The sequence below is a fragment of the Anguilla anguilla genome, chromosome 10 (genome assembly GCF_013347855.1).
Source record: "Anguilla anguilla isolate fAngAng1 chromosome 10, fAngAng1.pri, whole genome shotgun sequence".
Classification (NCBI taxonomy): Eukaryota; Metazoa; Chordata; class Actinopteri; order Anguilliformes; family Anguillidae; genus Anguilla; species Anguilla anguilla.
The window spans coordinates 24,274,665-24,292,458 of NC_049210.1; positions in this window are offsets into that span (position 1 = coordinate 24,274,665).

Sequence of the window (17,794 nt, forward strand, 5' to 3'; positions counted from 1 at the left end):
AGGGGCCGTGCTTCCTTCTGATTGGACCATTCAAATCCATAATGATCGTGCCCCCCCCCCCCCCGGGGGGGCCCCAGTGGAAATTCCCAGGAGGGGAAACCTCGAAACCGACAGGAATGGAGGCCCATATATGGTCATGGGGGTGGCCCTTCCTCTGGGACTTAGAATACACAAACTGGGATTTAGAATACACAAAACTGTCTGTTTCCCAACACTACTAACAGGGTGGAACGCAATATTGGGGACAGACACAAAACATGCAATAATGTTGAGGAAAGTTTTTCTTTTAAAGATAAAACATGATTTATTTAACAGATATCAAACAAGAGACTGGACTTTAGGGGAAAAAATTATGGTATTTTATTTTCTTATGACAGAGATTATTTCTCAGTAAAGGGACACCTCAGCGTTTTAACAGTTCTAAAATCAATGCATTACAAAATCCAGCATTCTAAAGCAGTTTAAACAGCAACATTATTCTTTCGCTTTTGAATTGTTGTTACATCCCCTCTCCTTTTCAATGTCCAATTTCACAATTGATTGACAACGTTGAATCACATTTCTAGTCACTGTTTCTAGCTTTATTTACGGTTGCCAACCATCCCGCAAAATACGGAATCCTCCCTTATTTGGACAGTAGAATAGGCGTTCCACATTTAACTCATGGCTACGGAATGCATTTTCATCCATGTTTGTGAACGATTGTGTTTATACTAGTAACCGCTGTTTTGAATACAATTCAATAGTTAGCTAGCTAGCTAGCTAGCCGGGAAAGCAAGCATGCCGTGAGACCATTCTGACCTAAAACCAAGAATTTTAATACTGGCTAGGTGACCAGTGACGGCGAACCTATCATAAAGCTAGCTGGCATTCAATAACCGTTTCAGAGGGTCTTAGAAAGAAGGTGGCCATTCATGTGCTCACCATGTTCGGTTCCACATTACATTACATTACATTACAGGCATTTAGCAGACGCTCTTATCCAGAGCGACTTACACAACTTTTACACAGCATTTTTACATTGTATCCATTTATACACCTGGATATATACTGAAGCAATTTCGGTTAAGTACCTTGCTCAAGGGTACAACGGCAGTGTCCTTACCCGGGAATCGAACCTGCAACCTTTCGGTTACAAGCCCAGTTCCTTACCCACTGTGCTACACTGCCGCCCACATATCGCTGTGAGTCTGGATTTTCCACGATGAACATTGTGAAAAACTCATACCGCAGCAGTCTGACAAATGAACACTTCGGTCAGTGCCTCCACCTGGCAATCACACTTTTTGTGCCGAGGTTCAAGGCATTGGGTACAGGCAAACCACAGCGGAACATTTGGCGGTGCCATTTCTACCGCCAAATGTTCAAGCCACCATTCTGTACAATTGAATGTGTGTATATGTTATGGATGTTGATTTATGTCGGACCATTGACCTTGTATAAAATTCATAAGTGGACCTTTAATAAAGTTAGAGTACCCCTGATACATATATATATATATATATATATATATATATATATATATATATATATATACATTTTGGCCTTATAAATAAAAAATATAAGATCACATTTTTTGTTTGACTAAACATTAGAATGGGTAAGATCCATGATCTAAGCAACTTGACTGGTATGAATGTTGGTGCCAGAAGTGGCGATTCCAAAATCTCAGAAACAGCTGCCCTCCTGGGATTTTCATGTACTACAGTCTTTACAGTTTACAGAGAATGGTGTGATAGACAGAAACATACAGCGGCAGTTCTGTGGCCGAAAACAACTTGTCAATGAGAGACGTCATAGGAGAATCGGCAGACTAGTTCACGCTAAAAGAAAGACCAGAAATGCTCAAATAACAGCTGTTTACAACATTGGTGTGCAGAAGGACATCTCTGAATGCACATGTCGATTCTTGAAACGTATGGGCTACTGCAGCAGAAGGCCATGGAGGGTTCCACTCTTTTCCGCTATGACCAGGAAGATGAGTCTACAGCAAGCAGGGGATCATCAAAACTGGATGATTGAACATTGGAAAAATGTCACCTAGTATGACAAATTGCAATTTCTGTTGCAACATGCTGATGTTAGGGTAAGAATTTGGTGTTCGGCACAAATCCATGGATTGATCAGCTCAGCCACGAAGCCGTTAGCCACACAAGCTCACAGAATGGGACCTCTGCGTGATGAAGTGGTTGCAACACTCCCTAGAGTTCTAAACTACCTCTGGAAACAACATCAGCACAAGCACTATTTGTCAGGAGCTTCATGAATTGGGTTTCCATGGCCAAGCAGGCATATACAAGCCTAAGATCCTAATGCACAATGCCAAGCATCAGCTGGAGTGGTGTAAAGCACACCGCCATTGGACTCCGGAGAAATGGAAAAGTGTTCTCTGGAGTGATGAATCACGCTTCCCTATATAGCAGTCTGACAGAAAAAACTGGGTTTGGTGGAATGCATAGTGCTAACTAAAGTTTGGTGGAGGAACAATAATGGTCTGGGGCTGTTTTTCATGGTTTGGGTTAGGCCCCTTAGTACCAGTGAAGGGAAATCTTAATACTACAACATACAATTACAATACTAGACAATTGTGTGCTGCTAACTTTTTGGCAACAGTTTGATGTTTTAGCATAACAATGCCCCTGTGCACAAAGCAAGGTCTATAAATAAAAGGTTTGGTGAGTTTGGTGGGAAAGAACTTGACTGGCCTGCACAGAGCCCTGACCTCTACCCCACCAAATACCTTTGGGATGAATTGGAAAGCAGACTGTGAGCCAGGCCTTCTGCTAAAAACAGTGCCCAACCTCACTAATGCTCTTATGTCTGAATGGAAGTGAATCCCTGCAGCCATGTTCCAAAACACTGGAAAGCCTTCCCAGCAAAGTGGAGGCTATTACTGGGGAGTCCAACTCCAAATTAATGCCGATAGTTTTGGAATGAGATGTTCAACAAGGACATAGTGCCTTCGGAAAGTATTCTGACCCCTTCACTTTTTCCACATATTGTTACGTTACAGCCTTATTATAAAATTGATTATATTCATTTTTATTCTCATCAATCTACGTGCAATACCCCATAATGACAAAGCGAAAACAGGTTTTTAGAAATTTTAGCAAATATATTAAAAAATAAAAAACTGAAACGACTCATTTACATAAGTATTCAGACCCTTTACTCAGTACTTTGTTGGCAGCGAATGCAGCCTCAAGTCTTTTTTTGGTATGACGCTAGAAGTTTGGCGCACCTGTATTTTAGGTATTTCTCCCATTCTCTGCAGATCCTCTTAAGCTCTGTCAGGTTGGATGGGGTGCGTTGTTGCACAGCTATTTTCAGGTCTCTCCAGAGATATTTGATGAGGTTCAAGTCCAGGCTTTGGCTGGGCCACTCAAGGACATTCACAGACTTGTCCCGAAGCCACTCCTGCTTAGTCTTGGATGTGTGCTTAGGGTCGCTGTCCTGTTGGAAGGTGAACCTTCGCCCCAGTCTGAGGTACTGAGCACTCTGGCATGGGTTTTCATCAAGGATCTCTCAGTACTTTGCTCCGATCATATTTCCCTCGATCCTGACTAGTCTCCCAGTTCCTGCCACTGAAAAACATCCCCACAGAATAATGCTGCCACCACCATGCTTCGCCATAGGGATGGTATTGGCCAGGTGATGAGCAGTGCCTGGTTTCCTCCAGATGTGACGCTTGGCTTGTGGCCAAAGAGTTCAATCTTGGTTTCATCAGACCAGAGAATCTTGTTTCTTATGGTCTGAGAGTCCTTTAGGTGCCTTTTGGCAAACTCCAAGCGGGGTGTCATAGACCTTTTACTGAGGAGTGGCTTTTGTCTGGCCACTCTGCCATAAAGGCATGATTGGTGGAGTCCTGCAGAGATGATTCTCCCATCTCCACAGAGGAACTCTGGAGCTCTATCAGAGTGGCCATCGGGTTCTTGGCCACCTCCCTGACTAAGGCCCTTCTCCCCCAATTGCTCAGTTTGGCCAGGCAGCCAGCTCAAGGAAGAGTCCTGGTGGTTCCAAACTTCTTCCATTTAAGAATGATGAAGGCCACTGTGTTCTTCGGGACCTTCAATGCTGAAGAAATTTTTTGTACCCTTCCTCAAATCTGTACCTCGACACAATCATGTTGTGGGCGTCTACGGACAATTCCTTCAACTTCATGGCTTGGTTTTTGCTCTGACATGCACTATCAACGGTCAACCTTATATAGACAGGTGTGTGCCTTTCCAAAAAACAAATAACACTGCAAGTAGTCGACCAATCAGAAGTTTTCAGTGCTTGCGCCCCACCCCAAAGGTTCCGGTACTTTTGGAAAGTACTACCCCCCGAGCAGGAACTTTTTGGGGGGTAAAATAAAGCCCCTGGAACTAAATTTCGACCCTAGTTCCTGCGGTCGAAACGCGGCTAGTGATTACTGTCCCTAACTTTTATACCGGGTGGGGGGAGGGGGGATCTTTACACTGGTGGGGTGTGACCAGTATCTAGAATGTGGCGCGCACTGATGACGTCAGAAAGTCAGTTCCATTGATCGGCACAGACTGACCGAGTGTACCTACACATTTTATTCATTTTTGGAGAGATTTTGGATACGAGTCAGGCTATTTTAGGCCACTGTACTGACGGAAAGCTTATAATTCCCACTTGAAAAATATGCAACAGTGAGTTTCTTGAGTCAAAACAGTTGATTTGTAGTGAAATACATGAATATGTTGTGGTTTACAGCAATGCATTCTTTTGGAAGAAATAAAGTGCCACAAATGCAATTGTTTTGACAAAAAAACAAAAATAAATTTGCACTTTTTAAGTTTGCAATGAAATACTGAGAGATTGCATATATACAGGAGGTTAAACTATACATGTGCTAGGTCAAAAACTTCTTGACCACAAGTTCATGAAATCTCAGGGTGGATATGTAGAACTACTATAGATGTATGAAGCAAAAACTAAGCAGTGTACCCAGCATCCCCAAATCTATCCAAAATGTCTAAATTATGCATTGCTGTAAATCACAACATATCCACGTATTTCACTACAAATCAACTGTTTTGACTCAAGAAAATCACTGTTGCATAATTTTCAAATGGGAATTACAAGCTTTCAGTCAGTACAGTGGTCTAAAATAGCTAGGTGTCCAGAAACATATCCAAAATCTCTCCAAAATTGAATAAAATGCTTTTTGTCCATTATAAAGCATATAAATGAGCCCCTTATGAGGGTTTAAGATGAAACATTGCTATCAGATTAAAATAAAATAATGCAAAAATATTGTCACACAATGCGGTACAGTACCTAAATGTGTAATAATTAACTTGTGTGTATTTCTATACTCTCGTATGTTTTCTTGTATGGGGATGAGACAACATGAAAACAATTTTCACCTGTCCACCACGTTTTGGCAATGTTCCAGCTCTGACGTCATCACTGTTGTATGCTTCACAAAAACTATTACACTTCCATCTAACGCTTACATTACAATGTGAAATATTCACATTATATAACACCACTAACCTATTTAAAGATACTCAATTTCAAAAATAACGTATATAACCGAAATATTTTGAGCGGTAATACTTACATAGCAATGATGAAATCTCCTCTATGTTCAGTAGATGGAGACAGAGACAGTATCAATGATACTGTTCTATTTGCTTCTGTTTTGCTCCAGAAAACGATGTCAGCTAGGTCTATCAGCAAACATATGGCTTAGCTATTTTCAGAAGTCCTCAATAATAATAGTATTTTCCAAGAAATTACGAAATATCCTTGAACACGTTTCGTTAGGTGCAACGTATTTGTCTGCTAACAGAGTGAATGCGTAAGTGAATGCGATGCTAAGAATATTTTCTGTTACGCTGACCTATAAAACGCTATTCCAAAAGCAGAATTAGACATTAGAAAGCTTATACTCTCGCCTACTGAATAAATGAATTGTCAATCAAGCCAGACTGTACTAAAAAGGGCGACGACGCCGTAAACAACAGGTGTGGTATTACGCACAGCTATTTTGGAAGATACCCAGGCGTCACAGATGCGCGTATATTTCCCAAACGGATTGTCCAAGACAATATATGACCACGCAGTCTCAAAAGGGACATCTCTACACGTAAAACCAACAGTAAGGTTTTATATTTATTCAATATTTAGTCCCAGATATTGACTGTAGAATGACATGGTATAATTTATAAAAACTTTTTCTCGTTTATTTCATTATTCAGTGAGCAGCATTTTCACTGCTGTATAGGCATATCTTAGGGCTATTGTCGGGTTTATCTTGTTGCTGTGACGGAATACGATTTTTTAGTGGTGAAAGAATATTTTTATGAATGCCAAGATAGACAATATTGTCCATTATGTCAAGGGTGGGGGGTGTTTTTTAGATGAGACTGCAGGGAGGGGGTGTGTGTTAAATGAACGACCAGAGCGACAATGGTGGGGCTGCGAAACTCCGTTTTCGGCATAGTTGTCGTGTGTCGTCTACTAATGAAATAAAACAACGCGTTTCTGTTTTTATCTCACACGTTGGTTGCAGTAGCACCGAATGTTTGACTTTAGTAATATAGGCACGCCGGCGTGCCGACCACTAGGGGCTGTGCGCTAAGAGGTTAAGCCATTTATCAAGTTTCTGTGATCCTCACATCTGGAGTGATAAAGCTTTAAATAGGGTACCCCCTAAATGGGAAAGGATTGGCCAGATTTGGCATGTGCGCAAAGGGGTTGAGAAGGTCAACCATTGTAGACATTCTTGTTTAGTTTGTAATCTTTAATGAGATATCCTCAATGTTATTCAGTTTTGACGACTTCTTTTCTATGCTAAATTTGTCCTTTCCACAACATAATGTCTTTACCACGACAGTATAAGTTGTTGTGGTAAGGACATGTTACGGTGAGGGCATTTTTGTGCCACAGAGGCTAGAGGAAACGAGGAAGGGGAAAAATAAAACAGAATGACTGGAGAAAAAACTCAAACTCCCTGTCAAGCCTTAAAAAATGGCCAAACCGAAAACAACCCTGTAAAAACAAGAGTGAGAAACAGAGAAAGAAAACACTGAGTCGCAGCGCAGACCCGAAACAAGAAAATGAAAACTTGGGGTCGAACACCGAGAAACCCAAGAACCTAAGACACAGCTTAGGAAAAAAAAGAAAGGGTAAAGCTGGCACGAACCCCAGAAACACAGACCGAAATACAAACTTTCTAAGGGGAAACGCTCCTTGAGATGCGAGAGAACAGGAGGTTTTTTAAACAGGCTCTGAAATACCTTACCGGCTCAGTGAGAACGTAAGTTGACACTGAAGCAAGGACTGAAAGTCAGACCACGTCTTAAATAGTCTTGCACGATGCAGGTGGCCGAAATCACGGTATAGTGAGGAATAAATGGAAACAGGTGTATCCTCAGGTGGCCAAAGCCAGGACTGCACCCCAAACCCTTTACAATTTTGGCTATTTTTTCTAAATAAATGGCAGCTGGCTGGGCCTTCTACATTAACTTTCACAGCTCGCTAGTAATACATCTAAATTACATAAGAATATAAAATTGTTTAAAAGTTCTGAGTCAAAATACTGTTTGGTAAGGACACACAATAAGTACTGAATACAAAAAGCTAAGATTTACCTTATTTTTTTCTCCTAGATAGGGATACCAAAATGTGAAATTCATTGTCAGTTGTTCCTCTTCTGGACTCAGTTTAGATGGGAACCAAAGTTGTTTGTCTTTGAAAAACTGAATTTTAAAGGAATATACTCATTGTCGCAGTAAGGACCCAGAGGTGTGGGACAAACATCCATCCATCCCTATCTACACCCGCTTATACTGGGCAGGTTTGGTGGGAGGTGCTGGAGCATATCCCAGTGTGCATTGGGTGAGAGGCAGGAATACACCCTGGGCAAGCCGCCAATTTATCACAGGGCACACACACCATTCACTCATAATCATAGTTGGGCAATTTAAACTCTCCAATTAACCTACCTGCATGTCTTTGGACTGCGGGAGGAAACCGGAGTACCCGGAAAACACAGGAGAACATATTTATACAAAAATAAATAAAATTTAACCTACCACAACATTTCTATTTTATCTTTTATTTTTATTTTCCTGGAATCTAATTTCAACTGTAAGCATTCAATTATGTAACCTACGGAATTATATGTATATATTAGGGATGGAGGAAGATGTATTTGTATTTGTTTTATTCATAAAAATATTCTTTCACCACTAAAAAATTGTATTCCCTCATAGCAACAAGATAAACCCAACAATAGCCCTAAGATATGCCAATACGGCAGTGAAAACGATGCTCACTTAGTAACGAAATAAACGAGACAACGTTTAAAAAAATGATAACATGTCATTCTACAGCCAATATATGGGACTAAATATTGAATACATACAACCTTACCGTTGGTTTTACGCATAGAGATGTCCCTTTTGAGACTGAGTGGTCATATATTGTCTTGGACAATCCATTTGTGAAATATACGTGCATTTGTGACGCCTGGGTACCTTCAAAAATAGCTGTGCGTAATAGCACACGTGTTGTTTACGGCATTGTCGCCCTTTTTAGTGCAGCCTGGCTTGATTGACAGTTCATTTATTCAGTAGGTGAGAGTATAAGCTTTCTAACGATGTATAACATGTCTGATTTTGCTTTTGGAATAGCGTTTTATCGGTTAGCGTAACAGAAAATTTTCTTATCATCGCATTCACTTGCCCATTCACTCTGGGGTAGCATTAAAAGACACTGCACCTAACGAAACGTCATCAAGGATTTTCATAATTTCTTGGGGAGTACTATTATTATTGAGGACTTCGGGGCATAGCTAAGCCAAATCTTTGCTGATAGAACTATCTGACACTGTTTTCTGGAGCAAAACAGAAGCGGATAGGACTTTGTCATTGATTTACTGTCTCTGTTTCTATACTAGCCTACTGAACACAGATAAAATGTCATAATGCTACGTAAGTATTACTGCTCAAAATATTTCGGTTATATACGTTATTTTTGAAATTAAGTGTCTTTAAATAGGTTAGTGGTATTACATAATGTGGATATTTCGCACTGTAATGTAAGCGTTAGTGTAATAGTTTTTGTGATGCATGCAACAGTGATGACCACAGTGTTGGAACGTTGCTAAAACGTGGTGGACGGTTGAAAATTCTTTTCATATTGTCCCATCCCCATCCGTCATTATGCGGAGATATAGGCTAGATAAACCATTTTTTATTGATAGTATTTGAGTTTCTCTACAAACGCGCGAAAACACGCTGGTATAATAAAACAATGACGGTAAATATATAGCCTAGTCCGCTTCGTTCCGTTGCTACCATAATATAACAAACTTTCTCGGGTCTACAGCTGCAGTTTCTCGCTGCAATTACTAATAGCCTATTGAATATAAACAAAAGAAGAAATTTATGCTGTAGTCTGCCAATGTTGAAATAAATAATAAGGTAGGCTACTCTGCGCGCAGCACACAGGTAGCAGGGATGGCGAGTTGATATTTTGTTTTTTGTTTCGTTTTTTTTTCAATGTCGTGTCGTGTCCTACTTATTATTTGAAATATGTAGACTATTATTATTCTGTCTGTCTCTGAGGCGCTCTGAAATGTGCATTCTCTGCTAAACTGAGCAATGGATGGAATATGTTTCTGACGTAGTGTTGCAGGGTATTCCGAAACTTCAGCACTTTTTCGGTACTTAAAAAAAAGAAACGGTTCGGTATTAGAATTTTCCGACGTTCGGTAGTTTTGTGTCAAATGTAAAAGCCAGGGAAATGTGTCTCCCGCATTACTGATTGAGAGGATGAAAAGTGTAATTTGTCAGAATCTTCGCTAGATGGCAGTAGCAACTAAGGTTGCCAAGTGAGGTGATGTGCGCTTGTCCGCTTGTGCACTCACTCGTTGATACAGCGTAAGCTTCGACTCAGATTCAGTAGCAATAGGTGTTCTAATTTGGAAATATTTTATTATAGGAAGATGCTGTATTGTTATTAAAATATGCTGTTTTTAGATCTATTTAAAAGTGAAAGAGCGGTTTAAAGATTATTTAGTTTGCAACTGTTTAATATATGAAATATAATATATTTTTCTATTGTTTAGTGTTGCAACAATATAGGCCTATGCTTATTAATATGTTGAACAGGCTTCAACTTAAAGGTTGTTAATAAACTGTGAATTCTAAAATGAGGTCAACCCTTGTGGACATTACGTTTCTGATCTATTAAGGTAATTTCAGTATCGTTAGGTACCGAGCATTGAATCATTATCATTTCAGTATCGAGTATCGTGATACTAAACCTGGTATCGGTTTGAAAGTCAAAATTTTGGAATGTGACAACACTAGTGTGACGCCTTTTTTAGCTTGGAAGCGCTACAGCTCTACATACACATCTAAGTGTTACGACATCCCATCTAAGTGTTACGACATAGTAAAGGCCTTTACGGAAAGCGGCCAGTACACAACCATGGCGACACAATTAAGTCATCTGACAGCGTCTCTTAGCACGAAATTGGCCATATGTTGGGTGAAGGTATATGATCATGACGACAAAGCCATTTTAAAATCGCTCCATAGGGGGCGTGATAGTGCCAATGCTTGGACCCCTCCCAATGCCACTTGTGGCTTTAATTTGTATTTGTATTCGGAAAAGTACTGAAAGTGTGAGTGGTGTAAACAGGAAGTTGGTGGAGTAGAAGCTGTATTAAATGTCAAAAATCCCAGATTTTTACTATTATAAACACTGGTTTTGCTATTGTTATTAAAGCATTAAAGTCATAGTTTTACAATGACATCAAAAATAATCCAGTTGAACAACAGGTAATTTGCTTTTTAAAGTGGTAATTAACAAACAATGACCGACATGTTATATAGCCATAATAGGCTTTTGTAACGCTGAGGTAAAGAGTCAAATCAACTTTAGAACATCAAAATAAATTATAAATCAAAACATAGTTACTCATTCTTACTCTGAACTACAAAGTATGAACTATATGAACCCCACCATCACTCCTACCTGAGGGACACTGAAGTCAATTATAAACTGAAAAAATGCTTTCATAATAAATAAAACAAAAAGTTACTAAGCTTCATTATGAACTATTATATGTAAAGAACCCCTAATGAAATTGTCTCAGTAGTGGGGGGTGGGACGCAATTGCAGACCGAGGGGATCTAAAAGTTAACCCCAAGGGGTAACCACAAAAATCGCCAAGCGATTGAAAGGGACAGGGGAAACACCAAATAATATAGAGCTCTAAATAATCGCTCCCTCTGCTCACTGAATCTTCTGTCAGTGGACTCAGAAAACCAAAAACTGAACACGGCCCCAGCGTACTGTAGCTACCTAGAAAGTATAAACCCAATAGGAAGACAGAGTGGAGTAACCTACTAAAGAAAATGACACTTGCAGCCAGGCGGGTCGGAAAAGGTAAACTAAAGACGAGGGCAAAATTTCCTCCACAGCGCTAAGAGTGAATCAGCTCAGAGAAGAAACTAAATGGTGGCCAAATCTCTCTTACACCCCTACACACCCAGAGCATGACACAGGCCGATGCTCTCCCTACATCTAACGATGAGTCTGCGCTGAACCCCGGAAACCAGGGGCTAGATATAGGACTGCCACACCTGACCCTCATCAGGGACAATTAACACAAGGAGCCAAAGCATGTGAAGTGCCACCACCTCACAATAGGACTCACACACCTGACCCTCATCAGGGACAATTAACCCAAGAAACCAGTGAGTGAGAGATGCCACCACCTCACAGAAATAAAAACTACAGAATGTAAGGGTAAAATGTTTTGTTGTTTTTTGTTTGTTAATAATTTTTCTTCTCTCATTGTTGAAGCCCCACTTCACCTGTATGTTTAATTTGTATAAGTTGGGATAAATCAAAGAAAAAATGTAAAAGCTTCCCTGGGTGGAATACATCGTCAACTATTATGCCTTACTCAAACTGCACCAAATTGTATTTTGTAAAGACAAGCTCTTGCACATGAGCTGGGAGTAGTCTGTAATGGGAGACAATACTCAGATATTTTATAGCCACGTGAGCCAGTGCTGGGTGTGTCATTAGTCACCAACTAGTGTCTATAATGTTTTAACTCTGAAAAGGCCGCGTTGTTTTACATGTACTACCGCTGCGCTGATGGCCAGCGGCGTCAATTTCTGCACCAGCAAGAAATCCGTTTTCTGTTATTTCGTCGAGATGCACTTTTAGTGTTTGTAAGGTTTATAAGGCATTTTGATAGGCTTATCTGCAGGTAGGAGTCCTCTTCGCTGTTTCGCTTAGCTAGATCAGTGATCTTACGCGAGAATTGGAGGTAGTAGAACCGGAACACTTGATAGTGGAGAATAGGAGCTGACGCATGTGTCCCAGCAAGCTTTGCATATGATAACAATAGTAAAAAATAACAATAGTACGAGAGAAATAAGGAGAAAGTATGAAACTGAGTATTTGAAACAATATGTTTTTAGCAGAATGGGCATGTAGGTGAAGTTTGACATGATCACAAGCTATAGTGCAAAGTAAATGAAATGACCATGAGCGAGATGAGTTTCTTTATCGAACGGTATATATAACAAACGGTATAAGGAATCACTTGTTAAAGTGGAGGGTGAAGTAATGTGTGATATGTGTAGGAAATCTATTGTATTGATGTACTTTTCTCATGTTCAGTACTAATAGTTATAATTATGATTGAGTCATGAATTTAAATGTAATATTTTAATGGGGAGTTGCAGACAGTACATGTGTAGTAATTGTTTGTATGTGGGTAGAAAGAGAACAGGGCGAGGTAACTTGAATGTAGAAATGTGGCGTTTGCTGATAAGAACGTTTTCTACAGTAGCCAAGTGAAAAAATATAGTTAGTAGAAATGGCACAGTGGTCAACTGGTGTAATTTTTTAAGAAATCTATACATTTACGTACTTTACATACATTAGCCAGCAGCCATACCACCACGCACTCTGCTCCTGCCGAATGGCTGAAGCTAAGCAACTGTGGGCTTGGTTAGTACTTGGATGGGAGACCACCAGGGAATACTGAGTTGCTGCTGGGAGTGGTGTTGTTGGGCCAGCAGGGGGCAATCTTCCCTCTAGTAAAATAAACCCCAATGCCCCAGTGCAGTGATGGGGACACTGTGCTGTAGGAGATGCCGTCTTTTGGATGAGACGTTAAACCGAGGTCCTGACTCACTGTGGTCATTAAAGATCCCATGACACTATTCACAAAGAGTAGGGGGTTCCCCGGTGTCCTGGCTTGCCACCTAATCATCCCCTGATTTAATTGGCTAAAAAATGTTCTCTCCCTCCATTGGAGCCGCTCAGTGGCCAACAATAGAGGATTGTGGTTGTAGTGGGCAGCTCCCAGGTGTGAATGTGTATGAGTGTGAAGCAGGCTGCAAAAGAGCATCCGTGCTTAGCGAACCTACCCTGGGTAAATAAAGGTTAAATAAAAAAAATAAAAAATTTGCCGCCATGAAATGCATATGGTTGGCCATGAGTGGCTTTTGATAAAGCAAATATAAGTGTAAGAAAACATTAGTGTAACATATGAAAATATCTGCCTGAGGGCGAGCCGGGGTTGGATACTTCGACGTCTAGCTTTTCAGTGCGTAACTTTGGCAGTGCGCCACCATGACATAACTATTCAATATGTGAAATGTCATGGTCAAACCTGTCCATGGTTTTAAAGAGGAACACAGGCCAGTAAGCACAGCTGAGCTCTGGTTGAATCCATATGGACTGGCGATATTGTAGCCAGTTAAGTGAACATGCAGATGGTATGTCATAATGCAGTAAGTACGTTCGGTGAACGCTGGGTAGATGTGGTGCAAAGGCAATTGTTGAGAAGTAATAGACAATCATTAGTGAGGAAAAAAACAGGTTAAAGAAACTTGTTCCAGGTGGGGTTTGAGCCTGTGACTTCATGATCTGTAGTCTGTGACATTTACCACTAAGCCACAAACAGACTAGCTGTTCAAACTAGGATATTTCTTGGGTGATAATAGAAGAGCTCTCGTTGAATCCATATGGCTTTGCAATATTGTAGCCAGTTAAGTGAACGCGTAGATGGTACATCATAATGCAGTGTATACGTTTGGTGAACATCGGGTAGATGTGGTGCAAAAGCAATAATTGAGAAGTAATAGAAATTATTAGTGAGGAAAAAAGCAGGTTAAAGAAACTTGCTCCAGGCAGGGCTTGAACCTGGGAGCCATCCATAGACTGTGACATTGACCACTCAGCCACAAACTAGTTAGCTATTCAGAGTGGAATTGTTTTAGAGTAAAAAGATAGGGCTATTTTGCGTATGTATGTGAGTTTTTGATTGGCTCCTGAAGGTGAAGGATTGGCTGTTTTCAGTAAAATGTCCAATGGGGAGACATTTTGTTTGTGGGATAGGTCATAGGCGGCAGGAAAAACACAAAATCCCCTGGGGCTTTACTGTGTGGACATGTGAAGTTTTTTATGAATTCTGTCTGTTGAAATGAGGTTAGAATGTACAAAATTTAATGTTTTTAAGGGCTGAGTGTCTGTGGTTTTTGTAGTTATTTCTGTGGGGAACCCTGAAAAATGCTAAACTCTTGGTGCTGTATAGGTATGGGGCATGCTGCACCGCCAAGGCGTAACTTGGCGGGATGGCATACCTGCCATCCCAATGTATATATTTCCAAATAAAATAGATTTCTAATTCTTATGTAGATTTAAGACCTCAACATATTAATTTGCCTACGTATTTCCAAACTTTTTACGCCTATGTATTTACAAAGTGTGCTCGTTAATGCAACATAATGTGCAACATAATTATGTATGGAAGTTACTACCTAGTGATGTAGAACAAATGCTTTCGACTTGGTTCACACTACATTGTCATGCAAACAATGTATTACTCAAAATAAGACGTTTGTTTACCTGTTAGTTTATAGGGGTCAGGATGGGTTTAAATCAGCCGGAGTTGTGCGAGTTTCCCGCACATTGAAAAAAATCAGAAGCTGAATTAATCTCACTTCTTAGGTGTACCACATTTTATTTGGTACACCTAAATGAAGCATAAAACAATCAAAATCTAAAATAATGTATGGGCCTTGGCAAGATGTTCAGGTTGCCCATCTCACTGGCTTGCTTTTAGACAGTTAAGAAATAAATGTACTTCCTCAGTAAGGAAAGCCAAATCCCATTATTATTTTTAATTAAATTTCAAGCTTGAATGTAAATCCAGAGAAGTTCTGGAAAATTGTTAATACCACAAAATGTTCAAAATCACATTGTCAGTGTCAGTGCTGGTCAATGTCAATTAACTGATCAAAAAGAGATACAGTATGTGCAGCTTTTTAACATGCATTTTGCTGCAGAAGATCGCCTATTTGATAACTTGTGCAAGGGACAGTCTACTGCTGCAGGCACCCTGAAGCTTTCTCCTCTGATTATTGATAGCTCCATGTCTGTTCGAGTTACAGCAATTCTCCTTATTTTACCTTTTCTCCTTTCTAGAGAAGTAGCTGATGTCCTTTTAGCTATTAACATCAAGAAGTCAACAGGAGAGGATAAATTAGATCCCCTCTTTCTTAAACTCTCTGCTTCTTTCAACACAGAGCATATTTTTAAACTATTTGTTGTTTTCGCTACAATTCCCAAAGTCTGGAAAACTGCTCATGTAGCACCACAAAGGTGGAGACAAGTGATTTCAACAACTATTGCTCTATTTCAAAACTTTTTCTGACCTTGCCAAGGCCGTCGATGCTGTATATCATTCCTTGCTATTATACACTGTAGATCACCATCCATTGGCCTAGATTCTGCTGTTTGTGTTCTGTTTAAAAACTACCTGACAGATACCTGTGTATAGAGGCGGGGGATACAAAATCTGAGTTTCTACACATAATAAGGGGTGCCCCCCAAGGTTCAGTACTGGCTTCTGTCTTACTTTCCATCTATATTAATGGCATTGCTATTTTTTTTAAACTGTAAGGCTTATTTTTATGCATGCAGATTACACAATTCTTTACTGTAGTTCACATTCTTTACAACTGGGTGTTGAAAAGCTAAAACCCACCTTTGACACTCAGAAAAATGCACCTGTAAATCTTAAAATTGTACTAAATGCCAATAAAACAGAACTGCTATTCTCCAGAACCGAGTAAATTGACTACAACAACATTCAGATTCATACTCTTAATAGTATTCAAAAAGATGGAGTCCCCCACTATAAATATTTTGTCATCTGGGTAGATGAAATGTAGTACAACTGGCACATTCAAACATTTACAAGGCAGGCGGCAGTGTAGTATAATGGCTAAGTAGTTGGTCTTGTAGCCTAAAGGTCACAGGTTCGATTCCCCGGTAGGACACTGCCATTGTACCGTTGAGCAAGGTACTTAACCTGCATTGCCCCAGTATACACTCACTGGCCACTTCATTAGGTGACAGGAGTAGCACCCGGTGTGGTCTTCTGCTGCTGTAGCCCATCTGCTTCAAGGTTTGACGTGGTGTGCATTCAGAGATGCTCTTCTGCATATCTCGGTTGTGTTGGGAAACAGACAGTTTTGTGTATTCTGCGTTTGGGAAGTTTCCGCTGGGCCCCAGGGGGGAAGGGGGTGAGCCCCCCTGTTGTAATTCAATTTCAATGTGAATGGTACCTGTTTGAATAGGTAGGATTGGTTTGAATTTGAATGGTCCAATCAGAAGGAAGCACAGCCTCATCACCAATCAGAGGCAGTGATCCCTTTCAACAATAGAATTCCACTGTATAAATCTAATCACCCAACAATACTATTTTGAACTTCCTTGCTGAGTTGTTCCCGTAGCCGGCTGCGTAATAAATCTTCCTGTTTTTACTACAAACTTTTGATCTGCTTCTTCCTGGGCTAACGGTCATTTTACCTGTTTTTGGGAACATCTTGATTCCCCTACAGTTGTAACGAGTGGTTATTTGAGTTACTGTTGCCTTTCTATCAGCTTGAACCAGTCTGGTCATTCTCCTCTGACCTCTGCCATTAACAAGGCATTTTCGCCCAGAGAACTGCCGCTCACTGGATATCTTCTCTTTTTCGGGCCATTCTCTGTAAACCCTAGAGATGGTTGTGCGTGAAAATCCCAGTAGATCAGCAATTTCTGAAATTCTCAAACCAGCCCGTCTGGCGCCAACAACCATGCCACGTTCAAAGTCACTAAAATCACCTTTCTTCCCCATTCTGATGCTTGGTTTGAACTTTAGCAGATCATCTTGACCATGTCTACATGCCTAAACGCATTGAGTTGCTGCCACGCGATTGGCTGATTAGGTATTTGCATTAACGGGTACAGTTTGCAGTTGAACAGGTGTACCTAATGAAGTGGCCGATGAGTGTATATCCAGCTGTATAATTGGATACAATGTAAGTCGCTCTGGATAAGAGCATCTGCAAAATGCCTGTACAACTAAACAAAGGATCGTTGAGTCAATTTTTCTTTCTTCTCTTGATTATGGAGACATTCTGTGCCCCTCATACCTGGAATGAACAAAAATACTGAAATTGAATTCCTTTGTAACACAGGGAAATCTTGTTAATTTGTATTGTAACTGTTTCAACTGATGCTTGTTATGTTTTCATACTCGGTCCGCTGGAGAAGCGGATTTGTTGCGATCCCGCTGGCTGGTGGAGAGAGCACACACACCTGGGTTGTGTTAACTAATCAGTCTAACTGTTTAAAGAAAAAGTTAGTTAGGAGCGGCGACCTGAAAAGCGACCTTGCATAAATTATCAAATAGGTGATCTGCTGCAGAAAAAATGTATGTTAAAAGCTGTACATACTGTAT